This window comes from Podarcis melisellensis (genome assembly GCF_964234715.1).
Source record: "Podarcis melisellensis genome assembly, chromosome: 8".
Lineage (NCBI taxonomy): Eukaryota > Metazoa > Chordata > Lepidosauria > Squamata > Lacertidae > Podarcis > Podarcis melisellensis.
This window is the reverse complement of record NC_138540.1, coordinates 65,738,997-65,759,343: the sequence shown is the minus strand read 5'-3', so window position 1 is coordinate 65,759,343 and position 20,347 is coordinate 65,738,997. Positions and strand designations below refer to the sequence as shown.

General features: G+C 45.9%; 3 long non-coding RNA genes across 4 annotated transcripts; 2 read left to right on the top strand and 1 right to left on the bottom strand.

Moving 5' to 3' along the window:
* Nucleotides 1-1,678: 1,678 nt before the first annotated feature.
* On the bottom strand, nt 1,679-16,454 carry LOC309375380. The gene is made up of 3 exons (XR_014170882.1): nt 16,359-16,454; nt 15,154-15,297; nt 1,679-1,848 (listed from the first exon to the last, which is right to left on the bottom strand). It is a non-coding gene; the product is annotated as an uncharacterized lncRNA (long non-coding RNA).
* On the top strand, nt 9,541-12,794 carry LOC309375738. The gene is made up of 3 exons (XR_014171020.1): nt 9,541-10,018; nt 10,394-12,022; nt 12,215-12,794. It is a non-coding gene; the product is annotated as an uncharacterized lncRNA (long non-coding RNA).
* Nucleotides 15,868-18,525, top strand: LOC309375359. Of its 2 annotated transcripts, XR_014170850.1 has the most exons (3): nt 15,868-15,998; nt 16,682-16,850; nt 18,092-18,525. It is a non-coding gene; the product is annotated as an uncharacterized lncRNA (long non-coding RNA). The 2 variants fall into 2 exon arrangements; XR_014170851.1 differs by lacking the exon at nt 15,868-15,998 and having other exon boundaries at nt 16,617-16,850.
* The last annotated feature ends 1,822 nt before the right edge of the window (nt 18,526-20,347 follow it).

The window sequence follows — 20,347 nt, the reverse complement described above, 5'->3', positions numbered from 1 at the left end:
GTTGCTGAATTACAACTCCTGCCAGCCCAATCACGCTGGACAATGGCCAGAGATGGTGGGAGTTGTAGTTCAACAATATTTGGAAGGCCAAAATTTTCCTGTTGTCGTTCCAGCTTTCATTGTGCATCTTGCAATAAGGACAGAGGAAATTGAACTAGAGGACTGTCAAGGACTCTGCCATTTTATGTGGTTCAAAGAAGAGATGGAGCTAATGAAATGATGTGGCCCCCGCAAGCGCTCCTGTCCCCAACATGCATATCCTTTGGTATGATGAAGGTGGCACCTGCTTTGTTGTGATCACCTGCCACAACTCCATCCACATTTATCAACCATCATGCTAAAAGCTTATTTTGGTACCAGAGGTACCTAACACCACTTTCCCTAACACCATGTAAAGTGCTCAGATTATTTAAGTGCTTGGAATGTGTGTGGTCCCCTTTATCTGAGCATCGGCCTACTATTGTCTTTATATGTGAAGAAAGGGCAGTCCTTTGTTTAATTTGGCTCCAGGTAGGAGACAAAGGTGCGTCTTGATCTGCCATGGGCAAAATCCACAGAAAGCTCCTATTTATTATGTTTATTTATAAAAAAGTATTTATATCCTGCCCTCTCATAAAATATCGGGGTGGTGTACAGCTATATAAAGATGTAAATACCATTAAAAGCAGTACAGAAGTTCTCCTGGACAAACCTCATTGACGTGACATGCATACACGTAGGAACACAGGAAGCTGCCTTATGCTGAGTCAAATCCATTGGTCCACCCAGCTCAGCCCTGTCTACAACCGACTGGCAGCAGCTCTTCAGGGTTCCAGACAGGGAGTGTTTCAGCTGGGGAATGAATGAGTGACCGTCTGCATGTATGCAAAGCAGGGGATGAGATAGTGTGGAAGGCCATCATTTCCTGGAGTGCAAGAGAAGGCCTCTAGTGAGGGTCCTGCCTCCTGTCCTGCAGGGCAGAATGCTGTGGCATCAGATTCAGTGGGCCGCTGCCTGCCAGCTTTGGTTCAGTGGTTCCTTGGTTACCAGTATAAAGCTCAGAACCGGGAACTCATGACATGGCATCAATCCCATAGTTCCCATTCTGTTCCTAATTGCAAAGCAAACACCATTGAGCCACAGGCAGTAGCCAAGCAGATGTTTGAAGTGGCAGCAGAACTTTCCTGTCATTAAAGCAAAGAAACAATCACACACACACACACACCATCAGCCACTTTACTGTATTTTTAAAAGCAAGCCCACTCCACGAATGTTCTTGGATTTCACCCATGACTCCCCAGAATTGCAGCTATCACCCCCCCTCACTTTCATGGGAGAAAAATGGTCGCATGAAAGAGGGAATGGGCACAGAGAGAGGTTCATCATCGCCTGAGTCTCTCCATAAAATATGAGAAAGAAAATGTGCATTTCATTTCTCTCTTTGATTTTTAAGAAGTGTAAGGGGACTTAAACCCTTTTTGGCACTTTGGCACTGAAGTAGGAAAAGTAGGCTTGCCATATTTCAAAAAGTAAAATTTCTGACACTCCCAAATTTATGAGCTTGGGTTTTTTTTTAGGAAACCCACTAACACAAAGAAAGAGGACACATTTTAAACTTCAACTTTATTTAGTTATTTTTCCTTCTCTCCCCCCTCCCCCCGCATAGGGCAAATGGGGCGTTGGCACAGCCTCCCCTCAAACAAACCTCAGCATCTCCAAGAGCTGGTTCTTCTTCTTCTAGCAGGGAAGGGAAGGGAGATTCCTTTGGGAGGGTAGGACTGAGGAGGTAAGTTCCTTTTGATCTGTTCCCGAGTAGCCACAGGTGCCCTGTTCCCTTTTAGCTGGGCTCCTTGCCTCCTGCTCTGCATCCTGGAAAGAGGAAAGATTGTCTTCCTCGAAGCAGCCACTGCAGCAGCTTTGCAAAACAAAGAGGGAGAAAAGCAGGGGCAGGATAACTGAGTCGTCTTTATTTTCCTTTCCGGAAGGCTGGCAGGTGCTTAGGGATGCTCTCACAAGCTTTCCACTGCCCTCCGCTCTCCCCTCCTCATTTGGGGCTGCTGCGCTTGGGGAGGCAGGGGGCATGAGCGCACTTGGGGTCTCCCACATAAGGGGGGGCATTCCTTCCGCGGCTCAGAGGGAGGAAAAAAACCAGAAAACTGAACAAAAAAATGGATTGCCATACGTACAGGAAATTCCGTACATCTCTTAAAATTCAATTTTTTCCCCCAGGACGCCATTTTAGGTGTCCAATTTCCTGGCATGTCCGGAATTTTCCGGGCATATGGCAAGCCTAAGGAGAAGCAACAGCAGCTGAATGGCTTATCTGTGGGGATCTAATGTGCTACGTACCTTGTTGTTTCACCACACAAAAGAGGCAGGTACCACTTCCCCACTAAGAGAGCTCCCTGTCCTTCGCAATTCAGCTCTTTTATTTCCATCAAGCCCTGGTGTCCGAGCTCAAGGTGAGTTTGCTCTGTTTGTGGAACAAGCACCCCTCAAGGTTCCCAGCTGCAAAAAGCTGCTGAGGCCACTGGAAAGCAATGCCCTCTTGCAGGCGTGCCACACTGTGGAAAGAAATGTCCCTGCTAGCCTTTGCCCTCGTTGTTTGCTCTCAGCCTGCCAAGGGGTAGTGCGTTTGCTTGCCTTTCAAATCACCCTGGCCGAAAAAGATCCATTCCCTCCATCCCACATTGTTAAAGAACCAGCAGCATCCTAGCTCTGGCTCTGGTTACAGACACAACAGTCAACAGTGAATTCAGTTGGACTTCCTCAGATCCAAAACACATATCCTCTGCCATCTGCTGTCAGTGCTTGTCAGATGAAACCAGGTGTGGTTGTTTTATATTATTTGGAGAAAATAATTCACGAGGCAGGCAGAAAAGACAAAGAAGTATGAGTCTAGAGCCAAGATTCTCAAACGATGTGCTTCTAGAGGTTTAAACAGATGCCTTGTAAAAGCCAGTATCTCAGACACATCCATCATTCTGCAGGCCCTTCAGAGTGTGGAATCCCTTGCAGGACTGAGTGACCTCTCGCTCCTAAATTATAGGCATTAACAATATGCTGAGGCAATGGGGGAAGCTGGCAATGCCCACCATTAATGCTTGCCCACCCAGGTCCCTCCCCTACTTAAACATTTGTTTTGTTGGGGAGCTGGGTCTTGGAACCACCATTTTAATTTCCCACAAACTGCTGATCTAATTTTTATTTCAGGGCCCTTTCAGTAATTTACCGTAATAATGACTCCCATAGTGTGGGCCTGGGAGCCACCATTTCAGGAACAGTCCAAGACATTTTGCTGCCTGAGGTGAAGGACAGGAAGGTGCCATTTCAACCTCATCCCTCATACAAACGCCAAAAGTGAATCTTCAGCATTTGTGACAGGATTAGAGGATTACAGCTTCCATGGTACCTAAGGACAGGAGGCCAGTTTAGGGTGTGAGCCAAGTCACACATACAGCTAGCAATGGGCAAATGTTTCCATTTTAGGTTCTCATAGGCCCCATCTGCACTATATATTTAAGCAGTATCGTACCACTTTGAACAATCATGGCTTGCCCAAAGAATCATGGGAACTGTGGTTTGCTAAGGGTGTTGTGAGTTGTCAGGAGAACCTGATTCCCCTCACAGAGCAGCAATTCTCAGCATTTCCTGTGAAGAGGGATTGACTGTTAAACCACATTGGGAATTGTAGGTCAGTGAGGGGAATAGGGGGCCTCCTAGCAACTCTCACCTTTTACACAATACAGTACCCAAGAGTTTTTGAGGAAAACCATGACTGTTTAAAGAGGTACGATACTGCTTTAAATGTATAGTGCAGATGGGACCTCTAGTTTTCCCAACTCCAGGATGTGGAACAAGGCTAATAAATCACAGATCCTGGAGAGGGGCTGTCGCCTGGGGAGGGATTGTGGCCAGTACAGAGTCCCAAAACTAAGCTTACCAGATTTTTTTCAATGAACCCGGGGACACTTTTCAACTTCAATGGATTTTGTATGGGGACTGATTTGTAAATCTGGGGATATCTGGTAACCTTACTCAAAACAGCCCTGGAGAAGCGCATTTGGCCCCAGGCCCTACTGAACACAAAAAAGATCAAGCTACATAAAATACTGGGGGGGGGGGGAGAGAGATTCATAGAAGTATGGGCTTTATTGGGCTGTGGAATCCACCATGAGGATATTGAAATGTGGGTGGGGTATATTGAAAACTCTTGCATCAAACAGGCGCAGACTTACCAAAGTATTCCCAGCCCACACATTCTGCGCAGGTTTGCCTTTCCTTCTGCTTTACCCGTCAACAGATTTGTGTACACAGAGAAAGTAATTTCCAATTCATGAAGGCTCCTTCCAGACAGTGTTGTGCCTTGTGGCTTATTGGAGCTGACTTGGTTCATCTGGAAGTGATTGCCATCTTGATGAGCAAGCAAAAAGCACTGAGCTCATGTGAGCACCCCATGCGCGTAAGCAATTCCCAAGTTGGTGCAAGGCAGTAGGTGTGGGATGGAACAAGAAACCGGGAAGTCCCTGCTTCCAATATCTCCTCTGACATAAGAGCAGTTTTAGGTAAGCCACATTCTCTCAGCCTCAGTCCCCCATCTACAAAAAGGGGTCAATAATACTGACCTACCATAGAGGGTTGGCTGTAAGAATTGCTTGGAATTTAGAAATACATGAAGCTCCTGGACACTGGCAGAGGAAGAGGAGTGCGGGGGGAGCGCACTGCCCACGGCAGTGTGATCCCCAGGGTGACATTGCGGCTGCCCCTGTTAAGTTGTGGGTGAACATATCAGACGACACAGCAATTCTTCAAACAGGTCTTGTTTATTCACAGGCCAGAACAGAACTGAACTGAAGGGTTCAGCCAGCCTGCTTATATAGAGCTCCACTACAATGCAACAGTAACCACTTACTGTAACTATCCAATCACTGAATGCCACTTTCAATCCCTTATTTGCATATGTGGACCTGAGTGAAAACTATCTACAGTATCCCCCTGCTGGTAGGGTGAGAACTTCAGTGCAGAACAGCCCCCCCTGCCTGCCCCCAGAACGTGTGCCAGCCCTGCCCCCGCCTGCTCTCTGCCCCCAGTGCCGGAGCATGAAGCTCTGCCACTGCTCCTGGAACACTGATCTATGATTGTTGTGCTTCCATGCAGCTATATTTCAAAACAAGTCCTTTGTTTATTTGAGTTCAGTCGCAGATTTTGAGCTTTAAAATTTCAGGGGCAGCCTGTGCAATGCCAAAATTTGCCCCCTGCTGCCTCTCGCCTCCCAATGTTTGTCATTATTGCAGTGCCCCCTGTGGCACCCTCTCGGCTTGGCGCCCAGTGCAGGCAAACAGTTTGCACTCCCCTAAATCTGCCTCTTTTTAGTGGCTTTCCAGATGATGTGATTTGAGTGAGAGTGATGTGTATGGGTAAATCTGGGTGTCTTTCAAGTCACATTTCCACAGCAAGCTCACCCTCTGCGTGAGTGAGCATGGCATTGAAACTCTGGGCATGACTGTTGCCAGCAACAATTGGCTAGTACTAGTGATGTCATGAATAATGAGCAGAAATACAAGATGTTGGCCTGTTAACACTTGATATTATCTAAACACTCTTATTACAGTCAAACAATTACTGTAGATCACTCACAATGCAGTGAATGAAATTACCAGTCTATAGTTGTCATATCCTGCATATTAATGAAGCTAAGAGCTGGAATTTTAAATCAAGTTTGGCACTTTTAGTAATGTTAGGCTGATTTACTGCGTTGGGAGGTTTTTGGAACATTACTTTGAAGTTGTTTGATGTACCGTATGTAACAGCGGAAGGCCTGCTTACTAGGCAGTGAGCTCCATTGAACACAAAGAGGTTTATTCCCGAGTTAACATGAACATGATTGTTCTGACCGTTTATTAAGTTCCTTGATGTACAGTGAATGATGTATATTAATACAATGTTTTGATTGTAGTAAAGGCATTTAGACAACATTAATTCTTATGAGCAAGTTCTTGATTTTCTGCTTCTATTTTGGCCTGTATTTAAGACTGCCTTTCCTGTGGCTTGTGGGGGGAGGGGGAGTTGATTTTTAATAATGGCTAAATGTCCCTCCAGACATCCTTTCTTAACTGAGCATTCATCCTGATTTGTACTCATCTTGGCAGCTATATGTGATGGCACTTTCAGTACCAGTTGTTCCTGCAAAGGTTTTGTGGTTCTAATGCCACTTTGTTTACAATAGGTGCATGTCCCATAGTTTCCTGCTAAAATCCCATAACTTTTCATATTACAAATGTTCCAGATTTTTTTTTTGTCCCATTTTTACTTTGTGGTAATACAACAGTTCTCCTTGGGGAAACAGTCTTAGTTGAGTTGGTTTTCTAAAAATATATGCTTGTAATTAGTTTAAAAGAATAAAACAAGAATTCCCTGGATGTCTAGATTCATACTTGAGGCAGATATTCTATTGGTGGGTGAGCACCAGCCACTGGCGGAGGAAGAGGAGCCCACCCCGGGCAGCGCAATCCTGGTGGGGTGCCATCACAGTTGCTCCCTGCCTGTGGTGGGCGCCCCGCCCCCAGGATGCGCCCTGCCCCCGCCTGCTCTGTGCCCCCCAGTGCAGAGAGCAGGCTCCACCACTGGCTCCAGAAGAGATTTAAAATAAAAAAACATGCAGCAAAGTGAGGAAATGTAGGCTGTTGGGCCCTTACAATATCCCCATCTAAGTTTCTTTTCAAAGTTCTCTTTTCTTCCCCTTTAGCATAGAAACAGACCATACATTTGGTAAGTTAAAATGGTTTCCTTACAAACCCCTCAGAAGTCAGATTCGTGTGCTTTTCCATACAGCAGCAAGAAAACACAGGCAGCAAAACTTAGTATCAAAGTCAATAAATGTTCTTAAATTAGTTGTACAGAAAAACAAAGACGACTTGCTAAAGCCGCGTGGTCTGGGCGTCCTTTCTGTTTGGATTCACATGGTGGAAGAAAGTGAACAAAGGCTTTGATAACCCTTCATCCCAAGGTGAAGGGGCGTGACATAATTGAGTATGACAGTACAGCTAACTCTATGGTCTTAACCCCTTCATGCATTAACTAGAGCTAAGCATGCCGGTTATGTGTGGCTGGATTTATCCCACAAGTCCACCATGCTTTTCACTGCACCACTTGTTAAACGAATCGAGCCCTGTGCTACATATTTATATCTCATTTCAGCTATGGGTCATTGCTTGTAATAGAACATCATTCACATCTACGCTATGCTGTTTATGATTACTATCTTCCGGATTTTCCATGTCCATTGTAATGAGAAGATGCTTAGGCAGGGACAGACCAGCCTGCAGCATTAGCCTCATATTACAAATAGGATAACCGAGGCATAGAGAGGTAAGCTGAGGTGTCCAAAGTCAGTTGCAAGACTGGAATTAGCAGCTTTACCAGGGGAAGAGTACATCACTGCCAGCATCTTTCACTCAGTGTGCCTCCACAAGTGGTGTTATTGCAGCATGTGACTGGCTTATAAAATCATAGTTGGAAGGGGTCCCAAGGGTCATCAGGTCCAACCCACTGCAATGCAGGACTATCAACTAAAGGATCCATGACAGTTGGCCATCCAACCTCTGCTTAAAACCTGCAAGGAAGCAGAGGCCACCACCTCCCGAGGGAGTCTGTCCCACTGTCAAATGGCGCTTACCACCAGAAAGTTCTTCCTGCTCTTCAGTCTGAATCACCCCTTGCCCACCTCCCTCCCTCCATGCCCACTCACCATCTGAATGAGGAGCAAGCGAGCACTAGCTGGGCAGCCATTCAGCGAGGGGGCAGAGGATGTGGTGGCAAGGCCAGGCTGGGCTCCAGGGCCCAGAGATCCCCAGTGGCAGACAGGGTGGGATGGGGATTCCTGCATGGAGGTGCCTGGTTCATTGTGTGCCTGGGGCCATGGCCCCCACAGCCTCCCACCGCACTAAAAGGTAAAGGTAAAGGACCCTTGACCGTTAAGTCCAGTCGCAGACGACTCTGGGGTTGCAGCGCTCATCTCGCTTTACAGGCTGAGGGAGCCATTGTTTGTCCACAGACAGTTTTCCCGGGTTATGTGGCCAGCATGACTAAACCACTTCTGGCGAAATCGGACCAGCGCACGGAAACGCCATTTACCTTCCTGCTGGAGTGGTACCTATTTATCTACTTGCACTTTTTGGCGTGCTTTCGAACTGCCAGGTTGGCAGCAGCTGGGACAGAGCCCAGAGACCCCCAGTGGCAGACAGGGTGGGATGGGGATTCCTGCATGGAGGTGCCTGGTTCATTGTGTGCCTGGGGTCACGCACCCCCCCAGCACCCCCCACTATGCCCCTGCATTCATTATTCCTATGATCCCTGTTTATAAAACCCAATAAAAACATATTAATGAACAGGGCCCTCTTTTTCTGCTCTATGCTGAGAAGCATAAAAAGAATGCTTTTAGAGGGTAATCCTAGATTCATTTACCTGAGATTAGGGAAGGTGGAGAAAAGGTGGTTTCGTTTTGCATTACAAGGTGAACCTACCTAATCCGCTGTTTCTGAAACAATACAGGAACCAAAACACAGCCCGCCTTCTTAGTTTTCAATTCTGTAACAAAAGTTCTTCAGCACACATAGACTAGGATAAAGTATGTATTGAAAGGCATATTGCGAGATACATACACAACCTGAGCCAAAAGGGTCTTGCTTCCTCTATAGCCACAGCCTTGCATTCAAACAGAAATCAATCATTTATCTGTCTCTCTGTCTTCTCCCTGCTTGGTGCTTTTCCTCTGGTCCACATCACTGACAACTCTGCTCTCAACTCTGGCTTTTTCTGTTAAGGGAGGGGTCCCTGCCCACCCATTTGCTGTCTCACACCAAGCCCCTTAAACCCCCATCATCAGGAAGCTGGTTTGGCTATTCCAGGAATTAGAGGGCTTGATTGTCTTTTAACATTTGCTGGATCCAGGGATTAATGGGGCCTGGCATACAGTTTAACACAACCACCCAACCACCACCCAACTCATAGCATCATACCGTATTGGCCCAAATATCAGCTACACCTGAATATAAGCCACACCTAAAAAATTGGAGAGGGGAAAAGAAAAAACGAAAAAATACCCGATTATAAGCCGCTCCCTTCCTTGCTGCTCCTGGCTGCATACTGGGGGGGGGGAGAGGGGCCCACGCTGCATTGCTGGTGGCCTTTCCCCTTCCTTGCTCTCTCCCTTCCTGGCCTTGAGGAAGAGGATGGGGCACTACGCATGGGGCGGGTGACGCTTTGCCACGCTCCTGGTGCTGTTTGCCCTGCACTCCTGGCTGCATACCATAAGGTCGGGAATATAAGCCACACTTTAACTTTTCAGGGTCGGAATTTGGGGGGAAAGTGAGGCTTATATTCAGGCCAATACGGTATTAGTGCAAAAGGGCACCTCAAAATGCATTATAGAGTTGGCGGAAATTAGCACTAAAAAGCCGATGGATTTTCATGAGATCTTTACAAATAAGAAAAAGTATCACAACTGATGTGGAGAAGAACCGAATTTAAGAGTAGAAAAAGGAGAAACTGAAACTGGTAGATATACCCATCCCTACCTGGGAGTAAGTCACATTTAATTCAATGGGGCTCACTTCTGAGAGCAGTCATGTATAGGAGTGCACTGTCAAGCGACCAAGGACTGAGCAACATACCATTTTCTCATTTTCATTCTTAATGTCAGTCACTTCCTCTTCCATAGCATTGCCTCTGCTCCAGGCAGCTGGTGCAGATTAAGGAGGCTCTTGATCATGCCCCCTGGAATGCTGACAAGTTGCTAAGCTGCTTCTGTGCACCTCCTCCGAGTGCAAGCGTGCCTTCCAAACTATTAGCATAGCTGAAGCGTGGAGTTTTGGCCACTGCCTGCACTACCTTTCTGGGACAGTCCGGATCGGGATGGATCGGCATGCTACTGTTGCCCGTTTCCCCATTTATCTGTGATTTTCACTTTAAAAAACCACAACCATATAAAATTTGTATTTAAATATTCAGATACTTATTTTGTTGCAAAGTATGTATCTAGGTGGGACGCGGGTGGCGCTGTGGGTAAAACCTCAGCGCCTAGGACTTGCCGATCGCATGGTCGGCGGTTCGAATCCCCACGGCGGGGTGAGCTCCCGTCTTTCGGTCCCAGCTCCTGCCCACCTAGCAGTTCGAAAGCACCCCTAAGTGCACGTAGATAAATAGGTACCGCTTTATAGCGGGAAGGTAAACGGCGTTTCCATGTGCTGCTCTAGTGCAGGCTCACCAGAGCAGCTTCGGCACGCTGGCCACGTGACCCGGAAGTGTCTCCGGACAGTGCTGGCCCCCGGCCTATAGAGTGAGATGGGCGCACAACCCTAGAGTCGGACACGACTGGCCCGCATGGGCAGGGGTACCTTTACCTTTATGTATCTAGATACCTACAGTGGTACCTCGGGTTAAGAACTTAATTCGTTCTGGAGGTCTGTTCTTAACCTGAAACCGTTTTTAACCTGAGGTACCACTTTAGCTAATGGGACCTCCCGCTTCCACTGCACAATTTCTGTTCTCATCCTGAAGCAAAGTTCTTGACTCGAGGAACTATTTCTGGGTTAGTGGTATCTGTAACCTGAAGCGTCTGTAACCGAGGTACCACTGTATTTTAGAAACATTTTTTAATGTATCGAGTGAAAGCCAACTAAGTTCTACTTAGTATGGACCCATTCCAATTAATGTTAATTAATTTCAGTGGGTCTGCTCTGAGCAGGACTAGCATTGGATACAAACTTATTTCATCCAAACTTATTTTATTATTTCTTTTAAGAAATGAATATGTTTTATCCTAATTTATATATTTGTGTGTGTGCGTGAGAGAGAGGGAGATTGCAAAATTTAGAGAAATGTGGAATCCAAATAATAATTACATTCTGACCTATGCATTCGTATGGGGAGGTGCAAATTTGGTTGGTTCACTTAAAATGTTGTCTGAACAAAATTCCCCTCAGTCCATAGTGTCAACCATATTCAGGCATACCATGAAAAGATGGGTGTTAGAAAGAGAAAGAGTTCTTCCTTTGGGGTGGAAATGGAATGTGTTTGCCTGTAATCTCCAGCCTTCACAAAAGGCTGTGTTCCCTTTCTGTGCTGCAAAGCTTTTTGGTGGAAAGTACGAAGATGGACAAAGAGCAAGTGTTGAGCAAGCTTCACCACTCCATTCTGTTCCTAAGGTTGAGTAGCTCAGCCAAGAACCTTTCTAAACAAGTTGGTCCACCTGACCTCTTGCCTAAATGCCTCTAATTTTACCAAAGCTTTTGCCAGCTGGGTGGCGGTGGAGCTCTGACTTCCAGTTTTGCCTGGCTTTGCTAAGGATGGATGGGTGTTCCAAAAAAAACATGTCCAAGTGCCAGACGCTCATATCTCTTGACCTCATTTCCACTCTCAACCTAAAAAGCCAGTTGTTGGCTATTTTGTTGACAAGCTCATCCTTCGCACTGGAGGAACGCCAGAACTCACCCATGCTTACAAATAAATAATAGACAGTCATGGAATGGAAGCTGTCTCCGTAGCTAGTTATAACTACCGTTGTCAAAGGAAGGCTTCACAAGTCCATTTCTTCTGGCAGAGCCTCAAACCTGAAACCCAACCAAGGCAGCCATTGTTGACTGTTTTTTGTCCATCCTGACTCTCTACACTGGATACTGTCCTGTCTCAATAGTTACTCATTCATGGCTTGCCCACTCAGGAGTCATGACAGAGGCTCTTTTAAAACTGATGTTGAGAAGAGAGCTCCCTCAGACCAGAATACCCAAAGGAGAGCATTATCCTTTCTCTCTGTGTGAGTGTCCACTCTTGCTTCAGCCTGGACAGACTTTGGAGTTTTATTCCAGGTTCCTTTGTTAAGTGTGAGACAATGAGGAGCAGACAGGGCTGGTTCAATACATTTTGCAGCCTGAGGCAAAGCATGGCTCCCCCTCTCATTCCAACTACAGAAACCGACTGGACTGGCAGCTGAACTTTACTCCAGCGCTGGCAATGGGGCAACATCTTTCACCATAACTAATGGCAGGTGGCCCTGGAAAAGACCCTGATGTTGGGAAGGATTAAGGGCACAAGGAAAAGGGGACGACAGAAGACGAGATGGTTGGACAGTGTTCTCAAAGCTACCAGCATGAGTTTGACCAAACTGTGGGAGGCAGTGGAAGACAGGAGTGCCTGGCTTGTGGACACAAGTAAACGACTAAACAACAACAAATGGCAGGAGGCCGGATAAGGGGAGGACAGGGCAGGCAGCACAGCACACTTAATTCTGTCTACTAACACCTTGTTGCTGTTCCCCACCCCAGCTTCTGTTGCCCACAGCAGCTGCCTCAGTTTGCCTCATGGTAGAGCTGGAACCAAAGAGCAAAGTCTTCTCCATTACGCCTCCCACTCCCACTGAAACATTTTGATGGTTCTTTCAGGACTTTTTTTTTTAAAGGCTGGCAAATGTTTCTTTATTTAGAAGTCTAAGCTGCCTTCCAGCATATACTGTTCTTACAGACAAGGCAGCACACAACATACTATAACAAAAACATATTACTATATAAAACCATCCAATTAAAGCCTACATGATTAAAGCCGTCCAATAAAAAACAATGATTGTTGTCTTTAGGGTTGCCACTTACACATTGTCAAAACAGAGGAAATGCATCACCAAGGCCTCTTCTGCATTATACATTTCAAGCATTACGGCTTCCCCCAAAGAATCCTGGCAGCTGTAGTTTGTTAAAGGAGCCGAGAGTTGTTAGGAGACCCCTATTCTTCTCATAGAGCTACAACTCTTAGAGTGGTTTAACAATCAGTCCTGCTTCCCAGGGACTTCTGAGAACTGTATTTCTCTGAGTAGAATCAGGATCTCCTGACAACCCTCAGCACCCTTAACAAACTAGAGCTCCCAGGATTCTCTGGGGTGAAGCTATGACTATTTAGAGTGGTATGCTGCTGCTTTAGACATACAGTGTAGATGGAGACCAACAAAATAAAATAAAACTTGCCTTAAAATGTGCATATGCGGATCTTTATGGCTAGGTGCAGATTTAGACATGATTACTGCAACTTCAGTAGAAATACAGTGCATCTCTACATAACGAAGAAGATGACCAGGTGATTTCTGTGCATATTCAGTCTGTTATCCAGGTGCTAACTATTGCTGGGACAACCTCAGCTTTCCTCACTCTCCCGCCTTATTTATCGTTAACCCAGACAGCCCTTTAAAGAGAGAACTCCTTCCGAGGCTGGGCTCCAGCAGCTCTTCAAATAGAGGACCAGAGGCACCATGTTCTCTAGTTGATTGAGGGGGTCTGGTACGACATCATGAGGAGCCAGGGGGTGGAGCTAAACACCCTGTGAACATTGAGGGAGCCCAGCCCCCTCAAAAAATAAACTGGGGATCTGAAACTGCCGTAGCCCCTAGGAGCAGGCGCCTATGTAGAGGACTGACCTTTGTAAAATAGGAAACATGGCCAACGTAATTCCATTGTTCTTAGGCCGCTTGGAATATGATCTCTTTGGATAGGCTTTTGATACCACTAGTGTATATTGTTGGCTGGTCTAGCATGAAACTCATATTAAATCGATAAAATAAGTAATAAACACATAAATCGATTTCTCTGGGCAGACAAAAAAGGGCTGCTGGTCAATCACTTCAGCTGAGAATGAGAGACTCCAGCTGAGGCCAACAGCTCAAAACATCAAGCGCAAAAAAAGGAAAAAAGCTTCCATTATTCATGACTGGTTCCACAGAAGTTTATTCCAAGTGAAAGGGTGCCTACTCCACAATGTTCACGTTGAGAGCCCTAAAGAACTCCAAGCAAAGCTCAATTACTCATAAAGAGCAAGTAGGAAATAAATGGTCTGCACAACAACTAGGTAACCCGAAAAGACACAAGCACAGCAGGAAATGACTGGGAAAACCAGAAGGCCAGCTTCACCGGAGGCAAACATCATATACTTAAACTTTTGGGAGTCTAGGAAGTGCTCGGAAGAAGCTTGATCCTCCTCCCATCAGAATCAATTAGGACCACATCCCATAAACAAGTGCACACCCATTCCAAAGCTTGCTTAGAAGTCTAACCATTTCAGTCAGATGAAGAGTGAGGTTAATCAACCACGGGCATTGGGTTATCAGGAAAGCAAGCCCTGGGCAGTCCCTCCAAGCCGGGCTCAGCCTGGTGCTGACAATCTTGTTTTCCTCATCTAGGTTGAGGATGAGAGCAATAGGGGGAGCACCAGAGGACACTTCTGAGCAGGCAGAGTCACAAATTGTAGGTGCAAGAGCCCATTTGTCCAAGGGGTTGGAATCCTGGGGTCACTGGGATATTATATATTGACTTTCCAAACACAAATTGACTCATAAATGTGTAACTGGACGTGTACTGGGACCACTCAAGGCTAGTGACTTTGATTGGCTGAGTGCCTCCTTCCAAAAGTGTGATTGGCTCCCCAGACTTCACATATCACCGTGAGTGCCACTGCTGTGTGGTTGTAGTCATGCTGCCCTATTCTCTAGACCCTCATTAAAAAAATCTGACTAGCTACTCCAACCTTGTCCTCTGGGCTCTCCGCAGTCCATGACCTTGTCTGATCTCTAGACAGAAATCTATTAGACCTTTTTTGTGACTCCAGAACATCCCTTTCATATTGGAACATGAACCAATGGTCCAATATGCCTAGGCTATAGCTTCTGGACACAGGAAACCACGGTCCTCTGCACTTCCGCCCAGGATACTGAATCAATAGTGAGAGGGCTGTGAAATTTCCCAGGTTCTGGTTTCATTCTGCCTACCCAAGCAAACCATTGGCATTCCCTGAGCGAGAAGTTTCCAGGTGAGACCAGGTGCATTCTTCCATTGTCACCTGAGACAGACAGATGCCAACTCACCAATTTGTGAAGAAGTACTTCATTTTTTCTGTCTTGAATCTCCCATCATTCAGGTTCGTTCAAGTGTTATAAGAGAGGAAGAAGAAAAAACCCTTTCTCTGTCCACGTTTCTCTACACCACGCATCTCACGCCTTACTTGACTTTTCTCTAGACCAAAAAAGTTATCTTGGGTTGTGAAGGGGAAAGTGCATGAGGTCCATCAGAAAGGAAGTCAGATGTGAAGCCTCTGCAGACAGGCTAGGAATCCATCCTTCGTCCTGACCTGTCAAATTCTTACCTCTGCTGAATGCCAGGAAGCACCTCTTGAAGGTCTAGCCTTGGCACCATTCAGGGCAATTATAGACAAATTCTGAAGGAAGCACCTGTGCTAATTCCAGAAGACATGGATGGAGCAGTGTCTGGTGGGTCTGTTTACCTTTGGCTGAAATGAACATTGGATGTGTTGGTGGATGAAACAACACACACAAAAACACAAACAAAACCAAGGAGTGCCTGGAAAATATGGGTCAATATTTGACCTGATGTTTAATTTAGACTCAGTTACAACATGTGCCTCTATATTTGAAAGGCAGGGTCAAATGAGCTAGCCAAGCACACTGGTTAACTCCGGGTGCATCTCCTCTTGTTGGGTTTGCCTTCTCAAACAGGCACCCAGCACCTCTTCTAAGCTGTGCTCCTCAAACAGTGAGCTCTGTGGTGCTGCTGAGCACTTTTCCCAGACCCTGAGGCCCAAGACCCCACCATATTGGCTTGATGAGCTCAGCACATGTGCTTAATGCTCCTAAAAGACAACATGTGAAGACATAAATCTCAACACCCACTCTGTCAGCACAAGTTGCAACCACGAGGCCTTGCTTCTAGGGGGTTCCTTCCCCATCCAGAGAGCCACACACAACCATATACTTATCTCTTCCCCTCAGGGAAGGCACAGAAAACATGAGTGGCTAAGCCACCCCCTCCCCGGTTGTTCAGACACACCCAGGGGCTGGGGCGACACTATCTGCCTCCTCATCTCTAGGCGGCTGGATCTGAAGAGATTTCTATCTCTGCCACTATACGTCTAAGCAGAAGCAATACACCCTGTGTGATTTGGCAACCATGATGTGGCTGCTACAGACAAAGGTAACGTGAAGCAAATGGCTGATCATTTTCGGGGTGGGGTGGGGTGGGGGCATTCCTCCATTTCGCAGCCTTTGAAATGGCTTGGCCACCTAATAATAACACCATGGAATGGAACGGATCGATTAGTTTAATTATCCTTCAGGAATCTGCTTGCTCGGCAGCTTGCTATCATTTTCTTAAGGTTGCTTTGCTAGGCTGCATTAGATGCGGCCATTAATTTAAGCACGAGCCAAGTAGCCATAGGGGACAAGGAATCCAATGCAGGCTTGTGGGGGAGAGACAGAGGCTTCATCCCACCTTGCATTGGTCATGTTCCAGGAAGTGAAAGGTGGGTTAAGCCTTTTATCACTTAGCACTTACTCAAGACAGCAGGGTTGAAAGGGTGCTGTATTCTCAACAAACCAAGGTCAGGCACAGGGAGGAGGAGTCAGGGCAACAGAGAGATTCCCGTTGCTCTGACAAGAGAATAGAGTAATAATGGGCCTTTCATGTCTATTTGTGACATATTAGCATAGTGGGGGGGGGGGGAGCGTCACAGAACAAGGAAAAAAATCAAGCAGAGACTAGGTACTTCTTTCTTTTTTCATTTACGGGATCCCTACTTCATGCTTACAGTTTAAATGGTAACACTTCCTGTTTAAGTTGTTTACATTTCTAATTAAATGATAAAAGTTGCATTGCAGCTGAATGAAGATCTGTTGTTGTTGTTATAAGAAGAAGATAAACACCTCAATGAGTTTTACACGTTGAACCACTGCAGTCAGAAAAGAAACACCATTCAGTTCAATGGCACTTACTTGAATACTTAGGACTACAGTCATGCCATATGGTTGGTCAGGGATGTGAGCCCAGGTATGTCCAGCCAAATTCCAACATGCTGATTGTCACACCACATTCAGCCAGCTCACTTTTCTATTACTATTAGCTGTTCCTAATAAGCTGGGTACTGTATTATGGTATATATTGCTGCTGTTTGTGGATATGTATCTTTGTATATTTCTGAAGGAAATCAGCCCGGAGTGCTCACTGGAAGGACAGATCGTGAAGCTGAGGCTCCAGTACTTTGGCCACCTCATGAGAAGAGAAGACTCCCTGGAAAAGACCCTGATGTTGGGAAAGATGGAGGGCACAAGGAGAAGGGGGCGACAGAGGACGAGATGGTTGGATAGTGTTTTCAAGGTTACCAGCATGAGTTTGACCAAACTGCAGGAGGCAGTGGAAAACAGAGGTGCCTGGCGTTCTCTGGTCCATGGGGTCACGAAGAGTCGGACATGACTAAACGACTAAACAACAACAACAACAACATCTTTGTATATAGCTATTTGTCTATCATGGCAACATAGCTGCCTGCATTTTTGAATTATCCTTGGAGGTGTGGCTATGGAGGCTGTCATAATAAGGTCCTGAACTTCTAAATTTACCACTACAGTGCTGCTGAAGCGTGTGTTTGCCTCATTTCTGTGTAATCACAACCAGCACCTACACATCTGAGATTACATAATAGTTTTCACCTTGGAGGCCTGATACCTCCTCTTTTCTCTTTTTAATAGTAATAATAATAATAATTTTAAAAAAAAGAACTGGGGCTTTGGGAATAAGTCACCACTTGCTGTCTTACGCATTTTGAGCCTTTAGCAGAAACTGACTGCATATTCCCCACATTTTCCTCCTTGCCTCAGTGAGGGCTAGAAACTTTTTTTTCTTGTCATTTCCAAAAATGTGTCGACCCCAAGCAATCCAGACTGAGTGTTGTGATATACAGTACATTGGTACCTCTAGATGTGAACAGGAGCCGTTCCAGAGCCCTGTTTGCATCTAGAAGGAAATGTAACCAGTGATGGCACGTGCACGACACTTTTCACCGCTTCTGCGCATGCGCGCGACGTCATTTTGAGCGTCTGCGCATGCGCAAGCTGCAAAACCCAGAAGTAACGCGCTCCGTTACCTCTGGGTTGCCGCGGAGCGCAACTTGAACACGCTCATCCCGAAGCACATTCAACCCGAGGTATGACTGTACAAGGAAGCAAGACTGCATACACATATGTACACACAGAAGCCCTGAACTTTTGTATTCTTCATTGGATTTGTTCTAGGGTGGAGGCACATTGACAGTCCGGATTTCCAGCAGATGTCACTACCGTCATCCTTGCCTGTGGGGTTGTGTTGATTCCTAAACAGCTCACACAGAGGCATCAGCTGTTTGTTCACACAGTCCTGCATCACTTGCCTCTCCTTCTGTAATGACAACCTGCCCAACTCCAGCTCCTTTCATCTTTGAATTTTAAAGTGTGTTTTAAGCCCTCATTAAATCTCACTACACCCAATGTGAAGGAGGTGTTAAGTGTTATTAACTGCATTGTACACAGAGGGAAACTGAGGCACAGAGCGGTCAGACGACTTGCCTGCAGTCACAGAGGAAGTATGTGACAAAGCCATTAATAGAACCTACGGCTGCTGGATCACCACCTCCCTTTTTAGCTTTGACCATTCCAATAAATACCAGCAGGATGCACATCAAAGCAATAAACTGTGATGTCTCATGGTTTGCCCTAGCCTCGCCTCCTCATCCTTCTCATGCCATATAGGTGAATGGTACATTTGATGAACTTATCTTTCAGCGAGTGATGCTATCATTGTCTTGCTTGGGCAAAAATGTTTAGTTCGGGCATGGGGGACCTGTAGCCTTCTGGAGGTTGCTAGACCACAGTTCCCTTTATCCCTGACTATTGGGCATGTTGTTTAGTCATTTAGTCGTGTCCGACTCTTCATGACCCCATGGACCAGAGCACGCCAGGCACTTTTGTCTTCCACTGCCTCCCGCAGTTTAGTCAAACTCATGCTGGTAGCTTCAAGAACACGATCCAACCATCTCGTCCTCTGTCTCCTTGTGCTCTCCATCTTTCCCAACATCAGGGTCTTTTCCAGGGAGTCTTCTCTTCTCATGAGGCGGCCAAAGTACTGGACCCTCAGCTTCACAATCTGTCCTTCCAGTGAGCACTCAGGGCTGATTTCCTTCAGAATGGATACGTTTGATCTTCTTGCAGTCCATGGGACTCTCAAGAGTCTCCTCCAGCACCATAATTCAAAAGCATCAATTCTTCAGCGATCAGCCTTCTTGATGGTCCAGCTCTTACTTCCATACATCACTACTGGGAAAATCATAGCTTTTACTATACAGACCTTTGTTGGCAAGGTGATGTCTCTACTTTTTAAGATGCTGTCTAGGTTTGTCATTGCTTTTCTCCCAAGAAGCAGGCGTCTTTTAATTTTGTGGCTGCTGCCACCATCTGCAGTGATCATGGAGCCCAAGAAAGTAAAATCTCTCACTGCCTCCATTTCTTCCCCTTCTATTGGGCATGTTAGTTGGAATCCAATAACATCTGGGGCCTCACAGATTCCCCACACCTGCTTTATATTGCAGGGCATTTTGAACAAGAACGTCTGGAAATCATAAAATCGTATAACTGCAGAGCTGGAAGAGACCATGAGGGTCATTAGTCCAACTCCTTGCAATGCAGGAATCTTTTGCCCAACATGGGACTTGAACCCACAACCCTGAGATTAAGTCACATGCTCTACTGACTGAGCTATTATATTGCAAATTTACAACCCACCCTATTTCAAGGGCTCAGGTCTGTGGCAGGCATTTTAGCGAAGAAAGATTCAAGGAATATTATGTGTTTGTATCACGTTGATGGTAAATCATTATTATTAATTGAATTCATACCTTCCCTTCCTCTTCAAGGAGCCCAGGGTTCTCCTTGTTTATCATTACATGAATGAGCCTCGGGAACATTTTTCCTCTCTCTCCTTCTCCAGCACAGCTGTAAAAAGATTAGAAGCTTTGGCAGTTTAGGGTTACATCTGAACCTGAAAAGGTGATTTATCTTACCTGTGGTTGACTGAAACAAGCCAACTTTATAAACCACGCAGTGGTTTATGAATTCTCACACCCAGACAGAATGCCAACAGTGGTTAGTTAAAAAATGGAGTGAAATCTTCTAATATGCCACACCAGAGAAGCAGAAAAGAGGGAGGAAGTGGTAAGCCTAGGGCTTGTTCATGCAATGATAAACCATAGGAAACCAAATGCAGCCATTATCTTGAGGCAGACTCAGAATGCATAAAGCAGAGCATCTTGTTAGTTAGTCTGAGGTAACTATATTAGCCTAGCTGAATGGCTTAAAAGACACTTGAGAATACCCTCGGTTCAGTGGGAGATTCTCTGATATCCACCCCTCTGCTGACATCATTTGGCATTATAAAACAGGTCACCAGTGCCAAATTGTAAATGCATGAGCCACATTCAATTTATTTATAGAATTTGCATCCCACCTTTTGCTGCCAGC